The sequence below is a fragment of the Polyergus mexicanus genome, unplaced genomic scaffold, assembly GCF_030449975.1.
Source record: "Polyergus mexicanus isolate NDT 795.1 unplaced genomic scaffold, iyPolMexi1.0 SCAF_15, whole genome shotgun sequence".
Lineage (NCBI taxonomy): Eukaryota > Metazoa > Arthropoda > Insecta > Hymenoptera > Formicidae > Polyergus > Polyergus mexicanus.
The window spans coordinates 5722647-5739493 of NW_027223335.1; the positions used below are offsets into that span (position 1 = coordinate 5722647).

At 36.8% G+C, this 16847-nt stretch overlaps 1 protein-coding gene and 1 long non-coding RNA gene across 4 annotated transcripts in view; one reads left to right on the forward strand and one right to left on the reverse strand.

Moving 5' to 3' along the window:
* Nucleotides 1-16847, forward strand: part of LOC138940022 (latrophilin Cirl) — a 517985-nt gene that overhangs the window by 155380 nt on the left and 345758 nt on the right. The window contains exon 1 of one of the 3 annotated variants that reach the window (XM_070308487.1): nt 228-1934. The exons of 1 other annotated variant lie outside the window; for it this stretch is intronic. The gene's annotated coding sequence lies outside the window, so the exon portion shown is untranslated. Of the gene's footprint in view, nt 1-227; nt 1935-2126; nt 2225-16847 lie in introns of those variants that run through there. One more of the 3 variants, XM_070308485.1, reaches the window with a different exon arrangement.
* LOC138940023 (uncharacterized) overlaps nt 1-16847 on the reverse strand; it is a 180605-nt gene that overhangs the window by 79348 nt on the left and 84410 nt on the right. The window lies entirely within an intron of this gene.

Here is a 16847-nt window from a genome sequence, read left to right on the forward strand (position 1 = left end):
CATTGAAACTTCGTAACTTTATTCGATAAAGCGATTCCTGGATAGGATATGAAGTGTAATTTAACTTAGAGGCGCGTTGGCTTTATTCTATTTGTTTCAATTCATTTGTTCTTTCGTACAATTATCAGTTCGTATTCCGATTTATAAAGGATTATTCGTGTGTGAGAAATGAATATTGAAAGAGATTATTTTAAAATTAATGGCTCCACTCATGAAGAAAGATTCTAGAATGCAAAATAAAATTTGACTCAATGTATAACGAAACTAGCTTTTCGATTCTTGAGAAATATCCGACGACAATTAAAGATCGGATCACCACCGTTCTAATTAATCGACGACCCTGAAAGCGTCGACAAGCGCCTGGCGTCAATTATTCATTTTGCGAATGAATTTTTAAAGCAGAAGAAACGCAAGGGTCGATCGTTACATCGCGAATGAATATTTCAAGAACACGTCAGTGGTGTTCAATGCGTAGCGAGTATAAGCACGCTTCGAAATAGCATGTGCAAATCGAGAAAATATTGATTATATAAATGAGATTAGTTGACTGTAAAGAGAAACGGGAAATACAAGAAACTCGATTGTTGTTTTGATTTTGTTCCTTTCGAGAAGATTTCAGATTGCAAAAGTTCCGAACTGATATTACCGATCGTAAACAAGACCGATGCATTAAGGATTTTCATTTGTCGACAGTAGCATGAATGTTGTATGAGCGTGGTTTCTTGACAAGAGGCTCTTCCTTTGGAAGGTGATCGTGAACGTCGAATTAGAATATCGAATAGACTGATCGGACATAGAAAGTTTACAAGTGTTGTTTGATGGACGAGTTGTTTGATAAACGCGAATGATCGTAACGATTAATTGTCGTAACGGTGTATCATCAATAATAATTAACGGATTGCGCGACTGCGATCCTCAGTCCTCTGTTCTTCGGCATGAAGGTATTATAATAAGGGAACGATTAAAAAATCAAATCGCACGGTGAAATGATAATTGTGAAAGTGTGATTATGATTAATTAATATCTGGATAATTAGCACGTATCAAGAATCACGCTTCTGTGGAAGTATCGATAGGACGAAGAATGTACGCTATGCGCATACGATCAAAGTGCTACGTCAAAGGAACGTTTGACAAGTGACTAGAACTCGTGCATCGCTGCAACTAATTAATAGTCATTAACAGTAATTAATGCTGCTTGAACTAATTCGCGAAATTGAATATCGAAAGAAGAAATTGAACAGTACATCGAACAATAATCGTGAATCGCTGACAGCTAAGTGGTAGAAATAATTAATGACGGATGCACATCTCGTTCTCTCGATTCTGACAATCATAAATCCTCGTGAGTCCCGATCAAAATCGGCAAGAGAACTAGGACATATGGATGATTAAAACCTAGATTTTAGTTAATTAATGAATCGGCGCACGATTGCTAATGTCTCATAAATGCTTCTTAATACAAATTATATTTAATTACATACGCAAGTGCCGCTCTCTCCTCAAAGGACCAAAACGGGCGCAGTGACAGCCAACGCTCAGATTCTGATTAATCAGGTTAATTAACTCTATGTGCCATAGTGTGCACGACGCGCTTCGCCCTTTGACAACGTCTCGTATTCGCGCACGTAACACATTCGCGTAATGAAAACGCCATTTAGGAATGCGCTCAGCGTGCTGTTTATCCGCAGGAATAATTAACGTGACCTAAGGACAGCCGCGGGGTAGCGAAAACGATCGCGCGACGGGACATCTTCATTGACGAATCGTTTGACGAGGAACATCTTAATTAATAATCACGCAAACCTATTGAGATTCGTGTGCCGTTTCGCATAATAAGGGAAGCGATCGGTAGGAAGAAGAGAAAAGTGAGATCGAGAAAAGACGGAGAGAAAGATAGAAGGGAAGAGAAACAAGGAGTTGCAGAAAAGAAAGGTAGACGAACAGAGAAAGAAAGAGATTCCCGGTGCTACTTCGTCCTTCTTTCGCGTCTACTTTTTATCGTTTCGCGAAGGTCCGAAAAAGAGTTCTCACGCCGCACGCGAGAGAGATCCCGAATACGCACGCACGCACGCACGCACGCACGCACGCACTCGCCCCTCCGAGAGAAGCGGAGAGCCCGCGGCGCGCGAGGGATCTTGATTTCTTCCTGCTCGTCGATTTTTTCTCCCCACCCTCTCGGATCTTGCCGGCCGTGCCGAGTATTGCCGGTGCAACGCGCGAAGGTGAGTCCTTTTGATCCTGCCACGTTGGATACTACTACTATTACCATAAGTGCGATTAAAAGAGTAGACTAGATTAGTTTTTTTTTTACAAATTTGAGCGAAACATTAAAAGATGATGTTTTCGACATATTTTAATTTATTTTTTAAACAAAGGATTATCGTGTGCACTCTTTAGAAAATTTGTTTTGACAATCTTTTATAAATTATTTATTAAAAAAATTCGATATTATTACGATTATTGCCAGAGATATCCTTCTAGTAACATTAAGATGCCAGGAAACAAGAAAAATATACTTTTATATTTACTTATTTATAATATAATGTCACTATTATATATAATTGTGTAATTTAAAAAATCTATATATTTATTTGAAAATAAATGAAATCTTCAGAGGTGTAATTGTGGTAACAGAGAGAATTGCGCGTATAATAGCAGAATAATTGCCAATTACGAATGTTAGTGCACGTATCACCTGTTTGTATGCGATCCAGAGGCGAATCTATGCAGGGACGAACTAGGGAATCGCCCGAGGCGTTGCATGTGCAAGGACCTCGTTAAGTCATAACTCCGACGCGCTATCCAGGTCGATCATCATGTAGATCTCTTTCAATCTGATATTGTGTAGGAGAGATTTTGCGAGACATTGCTCGAATTCTGAGTCTTGTAAAAGTACAATAATTTTATTAGAGATTTTTACTACAAAAGAATTCTCGCCGCTGATATTCGCGTGCGCACACAGGATAATAATTCTTTTGAAGCATAATTTTCAAATACATACATCGTTATTTTCAGTCGTCATAATTTAAATGTTTTGTAACACATTCCATTCCTTTATATAACAATCGCATCAAATTATTTTGAAAAGACATCCCGTACACATATCCGACATTCTAAATGTCTCTCGACAAAAAGCTTCCTTTCACGCTAAATACATAACCGAAATTGCAGGATACAAAATCCTTACGTATAAGCCTGCTTATAAGTTCCCGAATAAATACAACGCGGCACGTGAAGGGCCCGCCGCTTTTAAATTATAGTCGCGAAGGTATTGCACTGTTCCAGCGTTGCTGGAGAGACAAAAATGCGCCATTTTCCGGAACAAATGGTCCCTACATATAGAAGCAATACGCACCTTCGTGTACCCATCCCTTCGGTACGAAATTATAACGAATATATCGCAACTTTCGCCCCATAACGCGCATTCGTGTATGTGTACATATAGTAGTACAATAGATAGTACGTCTCGGCGTGTGGATGATTTGTACCCGTATTGCAAAAGTAAGAAACGGGGAATTATGAAGCGGCTTAATTTATTGATATTAGCATCAGCGAAATATCGCAAATGTCAATTATCGGTTTTTATCGGTGGTAGTCCGAATTTATGACATTAAACCAAAACTTGGGAAAATGCTATAAAGTTAGTTCCTGTGATTAAATTATTGTGATTATATTCGCTTTTAATATTACTTCTTAAGTTATTACGCTATTTCGTATACTGTATTAGTCGACGTTACAATTTTCTTATTCCTGCGATCGTGATATAATTGCACGAAGCTATAATACAATTAAAATTTCTGCGATACTCTTTAGTTAGAAAGCTTGCAGTTTAGACTCAGTCAATGAAATTGGCACAGAGTTATTATTCTTAATTATTATATGTTATTTATTACGTAAACGGTCATATCATGTCTTTAATAATTATACGATTATTATTCACCATTCGAAAATATTTCACGTGTACTCTACAATTACGTGGATTGGCAATATTTCTCTCGGCAACATATGACATAAACCTGATATTTATAGCAAATTGAATTGTCATTTTTTTTCTTTTCGATGTCACAGAATATATTTTTTAAAACCGTATGAGTCTAAATTAAAAGGAATTTCACGCACAATGTATTCGATCCAATATATGGATTCTTAAATTGGCTTCTCGCATCTTATATTCTTACATTTAATTACGTCCGGACCGTAACGCTCTCCGGAAAGAGGCATTAATTAAGCGGAAACGTGACGCAACAACGTGCCGCTGCGCGATCGGGCCCGACAATACGGCGATGCTATGCCTCCCGGTGTTAAATGCGCCCGGAGCATCATGCTCTCTCTCTCTTTCTCTCTCCGGAGAACGGAGGACAAGCCCACCTCTCGTCCATCAGAGATACAAACTGGTTTGGGAAGAGAGATGCCGTCTCTTGCCCCCTATGCCTTCGTCCCCGCTGCCCCGCGTGCTCACCGTCAATCTCCCCGCCCCCTCATTCTCTTTCTCACACGCCGGGGCAGAGTCGATCAAGCCTCTCGCTCGCAAGCCGGGACCCGCTCGTCTTATTCTTCAGGTTCTCTATCTCAGCGAAAAATCTATGTCAACCGAGATGTTGACACGTGTTCAAACGTTACAGGCGCGCGAGCTCGCGCGGAAAGAAGCGAGGAGGAAACTTGGGAGGAGGCTTGGAAGTCGGGTTACTGGTATGCAGTGTCGGATTTCGCCGTGTTCCCGGGGATCGCGCAGAGAGGAACGCACACCTCGAGATGCATTGTAGGAGAGCGTATACATATATGCGTACATACACGCGCCGCCGACACGCACGCCCAGCCGTCTCATGAATCAAAACTATTCGTGACGGGAGGGGGCGGACAGAGACAGAAAGAGGGAGGACATACGTGTTTGCTTACAATAAGGGGGAGGTCATGTCGCGGTAGCTATCGCGTTGCCCTGATCCGAGATATGAATTTAATTTTATTATGACGTGGTCGGTCGATTATCTTCGAATCGCGCCTTCGTTCCTGTGGGGAAAGGGGGAGAAGCCGAAGAAAGAGAGAAAAAGTGATACGCGGAACGACGATGAGATGAGATAGGACCGGACGACCTATTTTAATATACCGACTGACCTTTTGAAAATGTTGCGCTCGGCAAAAAGGCAGAGACGTGTAATTGTTCGGTTGGCGAACGTTTGATCGACGTGGAATCTGGAAACAATATAAACGCGGATAATGGTGAACGATGAATACTACCGCGCGAATCTCGCCAAGTTTTATTCCCTTGTAATCTTGCGCAGCCAGTTTGCTGGAATTGCATGTACTAAGTCACTCCCAGATGTTTCATGAAATAAGTGTTTGCATAAAAATCTATAATCGCTTTCAGATATCCTGTAGTGTGTTACTACAGAATCGTGAAAATTTTGACAGAATTGAACCGAAGTGCAATATATAAAGATATATGTATGTATATATAGATTATATATCTTGCTTTTTAACTTTGCGTAATATAAAACAAAATACACGCTAGCTGTATCGAATAAGAAATTACAAAAATTTATTATCGCACTAAATAATAAGGGAGTAAGTAATAAAATAGCATGCATATAAACATGCTAACTGAAATTCTGCGAATAAAGAGATGGTTTCAAGATCGGAATAATGAAAGATACAGAAACGTTTAATACGTTTTAAATTTTCTATTGATTCAAGTTACGCGCGAACTAAGAGAGATAATATCGGAATTGGAAATTGAAATATTAATTTGGTACGCATTAAAGATTCCGCAGAACGCGCATAAAATTGCACGGCGCGATTTATACAAATGGGCTAATTAAACTGACAATGATATATCTGTTGACTTTTATTGTCGTCTAGCATGACTGCATTTCGCGTATGCGTGCACGCGTGAAACTATGAAACGTGCGGCAGACAGACTCAGGTCGGTTCTTTGCGCGCCGGTAAATAAATTAATATTCGCGAGTGGGCGGTGCGCGTATAAATATTCAAAAGTAGGAACGTTCGGCCGTCTCGTCTGACTCATTCGATAGCCAGCCGAGTCTCCCTGTCCGTTTTCACTTTCTGAACGTTTTCGCTTTTCGGCGCATCGCGGCTTACACACCCATAAATCGGATAACGTACGACGAGAGTTCGCGAAAAACGCATGAACGCAATTTAGCTGGTACGACGACGGCAACATTCAACTGTGGCAATTAACGCCGAGAATCGCGTTACAGAAATTATTTAATAAAAAAGACAGTTTCTGACGAATAGATTAATAAACAGGAGCATAAAAAGATTATCTGACATTTACTAATATTTACAAAATATATATTTTTATATAAAAATACCTGTTGCTATGATGTTTATTATCTTTTCAATATTTAAAATTACAAATGCCAAGAAATACATTTTAATCTTAAAAAACTTATATATATATATATATATATATATATATATATATATATATATATAATAAAGAATAAATAATTAAATTATATAAATCATTGCATTACACTGCGACTTAATTTATTAATTTATTAGCTTGTTAGGGTTTGTATTGAGAATATTTTAAATATAAAATAATTTCTTAAAGTACATTAAACGTAAATATAAAATGAAAAATAAAGTATAGTAGCTATTCCAATCAATTTCCTTGTTCACAGTTTTACCTTGGCATGAATCCTTAATTCCATAGTAGTTATCGTTCATTCACATCATATATAGAAAAAAAATGAATTTTGCATATTGAGATTAACGGGATGAAGTCATTGCGGTTCGAACAATTAATTGCATCGCCTGGATAATTAATGATCCCAAATCTCTCTCTCTCTCTCTTTCTCGATGATGGCGTTTGAATCAAAATTGATAGAAATATAATGTGTCGATTTATGAATCGTACGCAATTGGTGAATATTTCAATAATGCAAACGTGGTTCGTGCGATATATTTATTAAAGTACGCGAACAATCATCAATGTTAAATATACGGCGCTATTTTAATCGCGGGTTATAAAAATGTGATAGCGCGCGTATGTATAATATTTTTTATCGTAAATAAAAAATGTGTTTTAAAATAATACATTTCTCGAAAGCTTCATATATATTTTTCTAACATTTTTCAAGTGTATATTACTTTAATCCAATTTTAATCTTTACACAGCACATACATAATTAACAAAGACACTTTAAAGTTTAAAAATTAAATTGGCACGAAAAGAAAAAATATTCAGTAGAATTTTTATCGAGAAAAAATATTTTATCGCACACACACACACAGGAAATACGCTTCTAAAGTTTGATATAATCTCATAAAAAACATATTTTATTTGATATAAATACAAAGTTGAATTCTGTATTCATATAATATATTCATAAATTATTTATAAAATATATTTAGAATCATATTTGTATAAAATAATATTAAATTAATAAATGTGTCACGCGTTATCGAATTATCATTAATCAAATTAGTATAAACATATAGCATATCTTTAACATTTTTGATAAAACAATTATTAATCTTTGTAGTTACAAACTACTAACAAAATTTTGCATTTTCATTTATTTCAAGTAACCTCCTTTTCCAGATAAGCAGAATCTTAATTTACAACTCGAATGTCGCGTGCGCGCGTACATTTTCTTACACACGTCGCCTCGTCAACCGGCACGTAAAGAGCGTGCTCCGTATCCGCCGTTTCCCGACAACCTTTCTTCGAAAGGGCGATATGGGCGCGCGTAACAAAGATGAGTTTACTGAGATGAAAGTTATCTGAAGCCGGAGCTATCTCTCTATCCATATAGCGAAGCGACGGCGACGAACAGAGCGGCGCGCCGGGGTCAGGTCGCGCGCGAGCGTAACTAGATACTTCAGGAACTCTCATTACGATGATCCGCCGGCGTAATAGGCGCGCCCTACAAACCAATTTTAAGAAAGCATTGTTGCACGTCATATCGGTGAATCACTTCCACACGTACAACTTGTCGAACAATACGCCGGTCGTTGAATTATTAGCGTTTGCACCGATTGCGTTAGGAGTTTCCTCCCTCGATCGCCGTTTCAAGAGTATTTCAATCTGCTGACGTTCCGTGATAATAATTAGCGGATTCTTAATGAATTTCCCATTCTATGCTGCACCGCTTAATGACGAAATTTTATCGGAAGATAGAAATGAATCACAGAAAATTTTGAGAACGATAATAGGGAAAACAAGTTATAATAGAATAGGAACAGAGTTTTCAGATAATTTTCTGAACGTAACGCTTATTAGATCGCAATATAGAATTATTTGACGGTCGCATGAGAATTACAATGGCAGAATAAATGGCCAATCTCTATCATGATATTTGAATGAAAAATAATTTTTTCCTTAAATTCTGAATTTCATTTTATTATAGTAGTTTTTATATTTTTAGGAGTCGATAAAAAAGCGAATTTCTCGAAAAATATGAAATTTCTGTTATTTACGAAGTTTGACATATACAGTATCATAAAAGATCGATTAATATCCCTGTGCGATTTGTCAGTTAATTACAGCTGCTATTTGATGCATTTTTTACCTTTATATATATATATATATATATATATATATATATATATATATATATATATATATATATAAAAATTAATCTGAAAAAGAAATAATCTAACTTAATGAAAATATTTTTCGTATATTTTTTGCCGAGCAATTTATATATATTTCAGTTGTAACAATAGTATATGATAAATTTAATGTGCAAATAATTATGAAATTGCGCCGACATGACACCGTATCGGCGATTTTTGTCGTATCGTAGCGATGTTACGACCTATTTGGATGTTAATAGCCGGCAATTAAAAACAGCTGACCGCGCCTAATCGCTAGATGGAATTACATATATTACGTACATTTATAGTATAGTACATATATATGAAGCAATCAACCCGGAATTTCCATTATAGACATCTTTAAATTCTTCTATGCGACATCGCGAGCTTTTGTCTCGAAGTATCGGGCTATCTATGAATGTCATTATATACTACCACATTCAAACTTTAGCAATTAAGCTAAAGTTGACCTCGACTCTCTTTAATCAACATATTTTTCTCATTTCATTATGAAATCTCTATCATGATCGAGTCTTAGGTATTCTAATAGGCATTCCTATTCCATCAAGATCATAATCATCATCGTTCTCCATTAATATCATCAAGTCAATTTTTGCTATATAATATCGATATTATTTATCAATCTATAATTACAAATCAATGTCATACACAATTTTCGAATTAATTAATCGAATTTAATATCATGTTGCATTAATTTGAATCAATAAATATCATCATTCACATTTATGTCGCTAACAGCAGCGAAAATAATACATCGATAATCTCGACGCGTATGGACAATCTTCTGCGATAAAAAGATAATAATAAAATGAAAAATATTATTATAATGTATATCTCAGTCATAGAATAGTTTATAATATCGCGCACGTTGTTGTAGGATGAGATTATGATGCCGCGATTATGTAACTGCGGTATACCATATATACTTGATAACGCCACGCAAGCTGGTTTTCAGCTAGACCATGTCGCGGCGAAAGGGTTAATGAAGGCGCAGTCGTGGTCATTGCGGGACCATAAGCGACATTAGCTTTATTAAATAAAATCGCATCAAGAAGATCGTATAGGACAGAGTTAATTGAATGATTGGGCCTTGTACGCTCACTGGGCGCGTTGTATATCGAGACACATACACACACACACACACAGAGACAAGTTATATACGCGTTGGCCTTTATTCAGCGCGCGTTCGTTCATACGTCGTAAAACACTTTGGTGTATTTCGTTTGACGCAGTTTGCGCATTAGTAATGCAAATTCTACACCGGTCGGCTTTGGCAGCGTGGGTTTTCAGAGATACCGATGCGCTCAGTGCCTTTTCGGCCATTCGAGAGGGATGGAAATTCCGCATCGCCAAGGGCGCGTTAATTTTGATATGTACGTCCGCAACCGCCAGGCGAATTACACCACCGCCATGCATAACGCATGGCAGCCGAATGGAAATCGACTGCATCACGAAGGAAGACAGAGAGAAAGCGAGAAAGCAAAAAAAAGAAAGAGACAAACTAGTAGTCGACGTTGCCCTCTTCTTCTCTCTCTCTCTCGCTCTCTTTCTCTCTTTCAATCTGTATCTAGCGATACTCCATGCTTCGCGACTCGCTATATGAGAACGGAACAATCCTCTCTATTCTCCCGTAATGTTGCGACATTGCTGTGGTAAATATTAAAAGTTGTTTTCAATTTTAAATTCACCCAATACTGTTCTTAAAGCCGGAATGATATCATGTATGATCAATATCTGAAAAAATATATGCGTCAAGAAAAAGAAAAGAATTACTATTATGTTTTTCTTAACCGACATATTGTTTATTTATCGCAAGTGTTGGATCTCTTAAAATTATTATCGATATTATAAATACTAAAATTTATTTTTACTTGTAAAAATAAATAATATAATTCGAAAAATTACTGTTATTCGATAGATGTGCCAAAACAGAATATATTAATGGATAATGCGTCATTAATTTCACTATAGTTACGAAGCGCATATCAGCGTTAAGATAATGATCAATTAATTCGTAGGACAAAATATACTCTACATTGACAAATTCCTGTAATGTTATTTCGTCGTACGCCTGAAGCTGTACACGAGTCCCTTCATCATATAACACGTTCGCGTAAATTGTCAAACGTTAAAATAGATCACAATTATTTTTCGACAATTATCAGACAAATTCTTTAAAATAAAAGAAGAGTTTATCATAAATAATAATAATCTTTTTTACTATTGAAACTCATTTCAATAAATACGTTCGAAAAATAATTCTTTAAAAATTATTACCTATAAATTCAATCACATGTATCATGTTAATTGTATTTATATTTAATATCGCATTTCTTTATATTATTGGTGCAGGGCTTATCTTGTTATTAATCATTTGTATCGTAGAGAAAAGTGATTTTTTTTTTTGGAGCATGGGAAAATATTTTTCCCAGCAAATCTTTTCCTAGATAACTCTCAGAATAGTAGACAATATTTGGATTTTTTGCCATTTGTACTATCGACCTCGTACTTTCTTAAAGTTGCACCGTACATTGCTCTGCGCAGCAGTTTTGGTTTATAAAATCGTCCTATCTAATATGTCCGCTTTTATTCTTTCTTACCACTTTCTCACGAGACGCGCTTATTTTCGGTACCGATAGTTCCGCAGGTGTGAAAAGTGCTCAGTTTGCAATCTTTGCGGATGTTTTCGCAGAGGTATCAAGGGTCACTGCGAGCGCGCAAATTGCAGCATCCGCAACAGGTCACATATATACAGGGTTTGGTGGACTCTTGGGGCAAATGTAAATGATGGCCGAGCAAGCTCGTTGTTTCCTTTGATCTTCCTGAATATCATTTCTGAGATATTCTCATATCATTTTAATATTTCATACGAACATATTTATATATCAGTACACATCAGAAGAATTTTTCGTACTTTTTTTACGCATTATTCTTTACCAATAATTTCTGGCGCGTTTTATATACACATGGCGTAGTAAAATGCGTGTAAAAAATTCTATAAATATGTAATTTAATTTATTAATTATAATTAAATCTAAATATTAATTTCTTAAATAAATTATAAGTTAGCTATAGTTGAAGAAAAATCCATTTCTTTTATAATAATAATAAAAAAAAAAAAAAAAAATTTGTACTTATAGCAAAGAATATATGTTTTCTTTATAAAATTATACAATGCAGAATTTTATTATTATATAATTTTTTTTTTGTTATGTGATTTATTACAAGTCTCTTTTTTTCATGATCGAGAAAAGAAATATTTGAAAATTTAAATTTTTAAGGTAATGATCAACAACCGTAAATGCATGAAAATCATCGTAATTCGGAAGGAGGGAAGAGAGAAATATACTTTTAATAAATTTAATATTTTCTACTATTCAGAACCTACAAATATTTAATATATAATATTGTATATGCGTTATAATTCGTATTTCTTTATTGACTATGATTCTGCGATCAATCATGGATAAAATACGTTGTGCGATATTCATACGACGTGACCGCGCGAACGTGTAAATGTTATTATCGCGAACGGAGACTTTGCGAACAGAGTTTCTGCTTCGATCAATCGAGATCTTTCGGATTACCTTCTACACAAATCCAATTCTGTTGCCACCCGGCCCCATTATCTATCTAATTAAACGAAACTGATACTGACATTGCACGTAACAGAGCTAAAAACGAACCCGTACACATAGACGAGTTTGCCGAGTTCATTTCTCTCTCCGGACAGAAACGATTAAATTGCAGGGAAGTAAATACAATATTGTAGAAAATCATATGTGATTTATATAATCGAGGAAGTGATAGTAAGCAACATTTTCTAGATATATTACCTATCTGTTATTACCTAGTACTTGTCCTTTCTCGAATGTATTGTTGGATCAATAAATTAGAATTGCAATGATAAAATTTCCGACTTTCAGTATACAAGTAGACTGTATGCATAATCTATATATAAATTTGTTGCAAGAAAACTTATTCTCAAATCATTTTATTTATCTGAAAGCTTTTATTATTTGAGAAAGAGAAAAGTAAATTGTATGCGTGCACAAAAATATAAGAGAAAGTATATAAATAAATCTCGATTTTGTCGCTATCGTTTGTAATCGAGATAATACAAATGGGCTATCGTTTTTTGAAAAGCGTCGAGCTCCGAGATACACTAATCAGCGGGTTAATCGTCTAGGAGAACAGCCTGTAGCTGCACGCAAGGAGGCGGTAACCTCGCGCAAAGATACGCAAAGGACATCTATTAGATGCGATTGATCTCACAGGTTTCTCCAACAAGCGGCATTACTTAACTCTTAATGCCTCGTCCGAGCAACGATCGAGTTTAATCTCGCAGAAGCTACGTGCCACACGACAGAATGCAGTAGCTTTCGCATGCCTTTCTTCCCTCTTCCTTCTTTCCTCCCTCCCGCCTGTTCTCCATCCCGAGTCTTTCTCGCCGCAGGATGCAGCTACCAGGCAGATGAATAGATAGCGGCTAATTTTCAGCGTTCATTAGAGCTGCGGGTCTCCGTACGCGTGTATTCTCGTTGCGCTCGCGCGACACTTACTGCCGGACTCGTACTTGCACGCAGGGCCGCAATGAAATTCCTTTAATGCATTTGCAACCGCGATGCAAACAAGTCGTCTCGATAATCGTTAATTTTTCACGAAATTGAGCGCGTTATGTAAAAATTGGTTATTTTCGTATATATCTCTATAGGAATCGGGAATAACTTGAACGAAATTATGATGCTGTAAAGATGAAACTGATCTCCATCCTTTTATTCGCGACAGCAGAAACGCGACGATCAATTTTTCAAAATTGAGCAAACAAACTTTTAACAACATTCCAAAATGTTTTAAAGAATTTCACTTTACTATATAATTAAACAAAATGTTAAGTTCTCCTCGAGAAGATATCACGCTGCTGTTCGGATTGCATGTCTCATCCCGGCAAAGTGAACGCGTCATCTCTGGAATTGTTTGGTTGATGCAGCCCTGCTTGGGACGATGCGAAGGCCGCGCTCGCGGAGCAACCGGTACACATTACGTACACGTACATACGTGTGTCTCTACCGGTGGTGGCGGCGGAGAGATCGCAGCGGGGAACATACAGACACGCCAAGAGAGTAAATAAAGAGATCCGGCATCCCGGAGAAATCTAATTCCTAATTGGTGCTTCGCTCTGTACTCTGCTCGTGTCGGTTATCTACCGCTATCGAAGCGCACGACTGGACTTTGTACCACTGCTGCTGCTGCTTGCGGAAAGGATACTGTCGAAGAAGAGAGCAAGGGGGTGGGGGAAAATAATGGCTGCGGTTTAACTGTCAGATACAAAGGGGGTCGAAACTGCCGAATCCATACGAGGAACGAGAGGGTGAGAAAGCGCTAGAGAGCCCTCCCGGGCTCGATTACAAAAATCGAATGTAGTCTCACCTGTCAGTCGGCAGGACGGACACGTGCGTTATCGCGTTAAGTGTAGAGTGCCCTTTATACCACCGCCGGGTATCGGTCATTGAGAGATCTAGAGCACAAATATATATATATATATATATATATATATATATATATATATATATATTTTTTTTTTTTTTGATATATAGTATATTATATATTACATATCAATCTCTCGTAGGACGTGAGCAGATGAAAGTCAAGTCAAATTCTTAGCTTGAGTTATTCCCATGGATAAATTATTTCCCATTGTGTTTAACGCGCCGGGAATCTATCGCGTGAATAGTGATTGAGAGGGCAAGTGAATGGAAGAGGTCTACATGTCACGCTCTTAAGCTGTATACGGTATAACAATGTATGGCTTATAGCCATAAATTGTTTCCTCACCGAGTCATACCATCGATTAGTATAACGACATTCTTTTTATAAATATTATTCAATAGCGTCGCCGTCGCCCTCCCCTTCAATCCCGAATAACGTTCAACGAAATTGATGAGTTATCGATGAATAAACCATAATTGAAATCGGATCACACTGTTGTATTACATATATATTTTTTTTAATTTTAATTAAAATCGATAACTTTTAGATATCAAAAATGTAATGATCTTTATTCATTTAACGTTTCATAACGTGTCATAGATTTAACATGCAAAATAGAATATTCTTACGAGAGGGACCATCTTGCATTTTTATATAGCAATTTAATTAAAGATAGAAAATTTATTTTTCACATTTCAGTTCTTCATCAGTACGATCATAAGTAGCAACATATGTCCTTTCTAATAAATCCGCGAACGATTCGACTTAATAGGGAAAGAAGAAATAGCTCTTCTTTTCGTTACAAAAATCAAACTTTCTTTTCGCACGTATCGTCAAAGTAAAATTGACGAAGATGCACCGAAGCACTGTCGAGGGGTACTACACCATGTGACCTTGAATGCGGATTTTTCTCACAGGAGTTAACTCGGCATAAAATAGAGCCGTGTCCGACGCACGCATCGCATTCACTCACACACTCGCGCAATTGCATTTACATCACGTCGTTGTGTTTACGAGAGAAGAAAGGCAAGAGTAGCTAGCTCGCGCGATTTAACAGCGGCTCGTTCGTTAACCCTCCAATAGTTGTACAGGTAATTGTAACGGGCATACGCGCACACACGTGGTCATGCGAACGATGAAAATCGCTTACGAAAAATTTCGCATTTTTACTATAAAATCTTGACTGTTGCAAAACGCTCGTAGCAAAATGGAGAAATTTATCAATCTTCTATATATAAATGATGAAATTTATTTTAACAAATATGATAGATAAGAAAAATGTATTGTATAATAGCGGTATAAATAATGAGAATAATAATGAGACACAATCTCCAAGAGTAACGAATGACTGCACAAGTCGGCAGTCGACCGCACGTGGAAAACGATGTCAACCTAAAGACTTAAAGCAACGGCGTCGACGGTTTCTTTAGCATAAGAATGTGAGGATGCGCCACGAGATATTCGCGCATTGTTCGGTAAAAGAAAATATACGTGGCGGCGGCGTCTGGCGAGTGATCGAGTGCAGTTATGACGCCCCGGACGGCGCACTCGTATTCGAATAAAAGCCGAGCGTGGGAGGTGAAAGAGTGAATAATAACTGTGAGAGTAACGTCCGCCACGCTCTCGGGGAGGCCTGGACTCGCTGTGACTACTCTCGCATCTCAATTCGTTCGTTTCACGCTTTCGATCGTACGGGTATATTGTATTTTACACGATACATTTTTTTTTATGCACACACAAACCGTTTCAAAACTACAGCGTTCTCTTTTATAAATTTACCTTTCGAAATTGATATCGATCAATCTTTGGATATTTGATCAAAGATTGATTTACAAAGTTAAATGTTTCAAATTAAATCTCAAATTAAGTCTATAGGAAAATAAATTCCACGTAAAATTAGCTAAAAAGATAAGTTTGCTTATTGCTTTTGTATACAGAGCTTTAATAAAAAAATTATGGAATATCTTTAATAAATTAATGAAAATTTTGTATATAATTATTATAGTTAATTTTCTTGAATTAAAATATACAATCAATTTTATATTAAATATATTGAGCAGTAAGTATCGAAATATAATATTATTCGATTATTTCATTCTTGGGAATTATTAATTTAAATAATGTTTTCTACATGGCTACTGGTCGTCAATAATTTGTTAAAAATGTTTCATAAGCTACCGTATAAAAAATTACTTTCCTATTTATCGAATAAATTGATATTACATGATTAGCGTTGTAAGAAAAGTAGTTTGTAGACATTGAATATGATAAATGTAAATTTCCAAATGGCTACCGTATAGGTGATAGCTCGCGACTCATAAGCGTATCAAACCATGTCGAAGCAACTTGTTCGTCGTTCGAAAGGGAAAGTAAAAGCGGAGGCAAGGCCGGGAGATGGTATAGAGACGAGAAGAAGACGAGGAGCGATATAGTATGCAAAACACGAAGTATCGTCCTGAGAAGCGAGCCGCTCTCGGTTGCGCCGTAATTGGCCGCGCGCGATGCATTCTTATCCTCTCAGAGTTGCAACTCGTGTACGGGCGCTCTCTTAAATGTTGCGGGCTCTAAGCACCGGATATACGATAATTGCCGACGGGAGTCGCGAGGGCACCGCGATTGTAAAAACGAGTCTCGTCCACAGGGGCGGATCTAAAAACTTTCATAATATCAAATTGAAAACTAGTATCCTCAGAGATCGTTCTCGTTATTATTATTGCTGCCTCTTCAGTTTTCTTTAAATGATATTTTAAGTTGTTAAAAAATATGTAA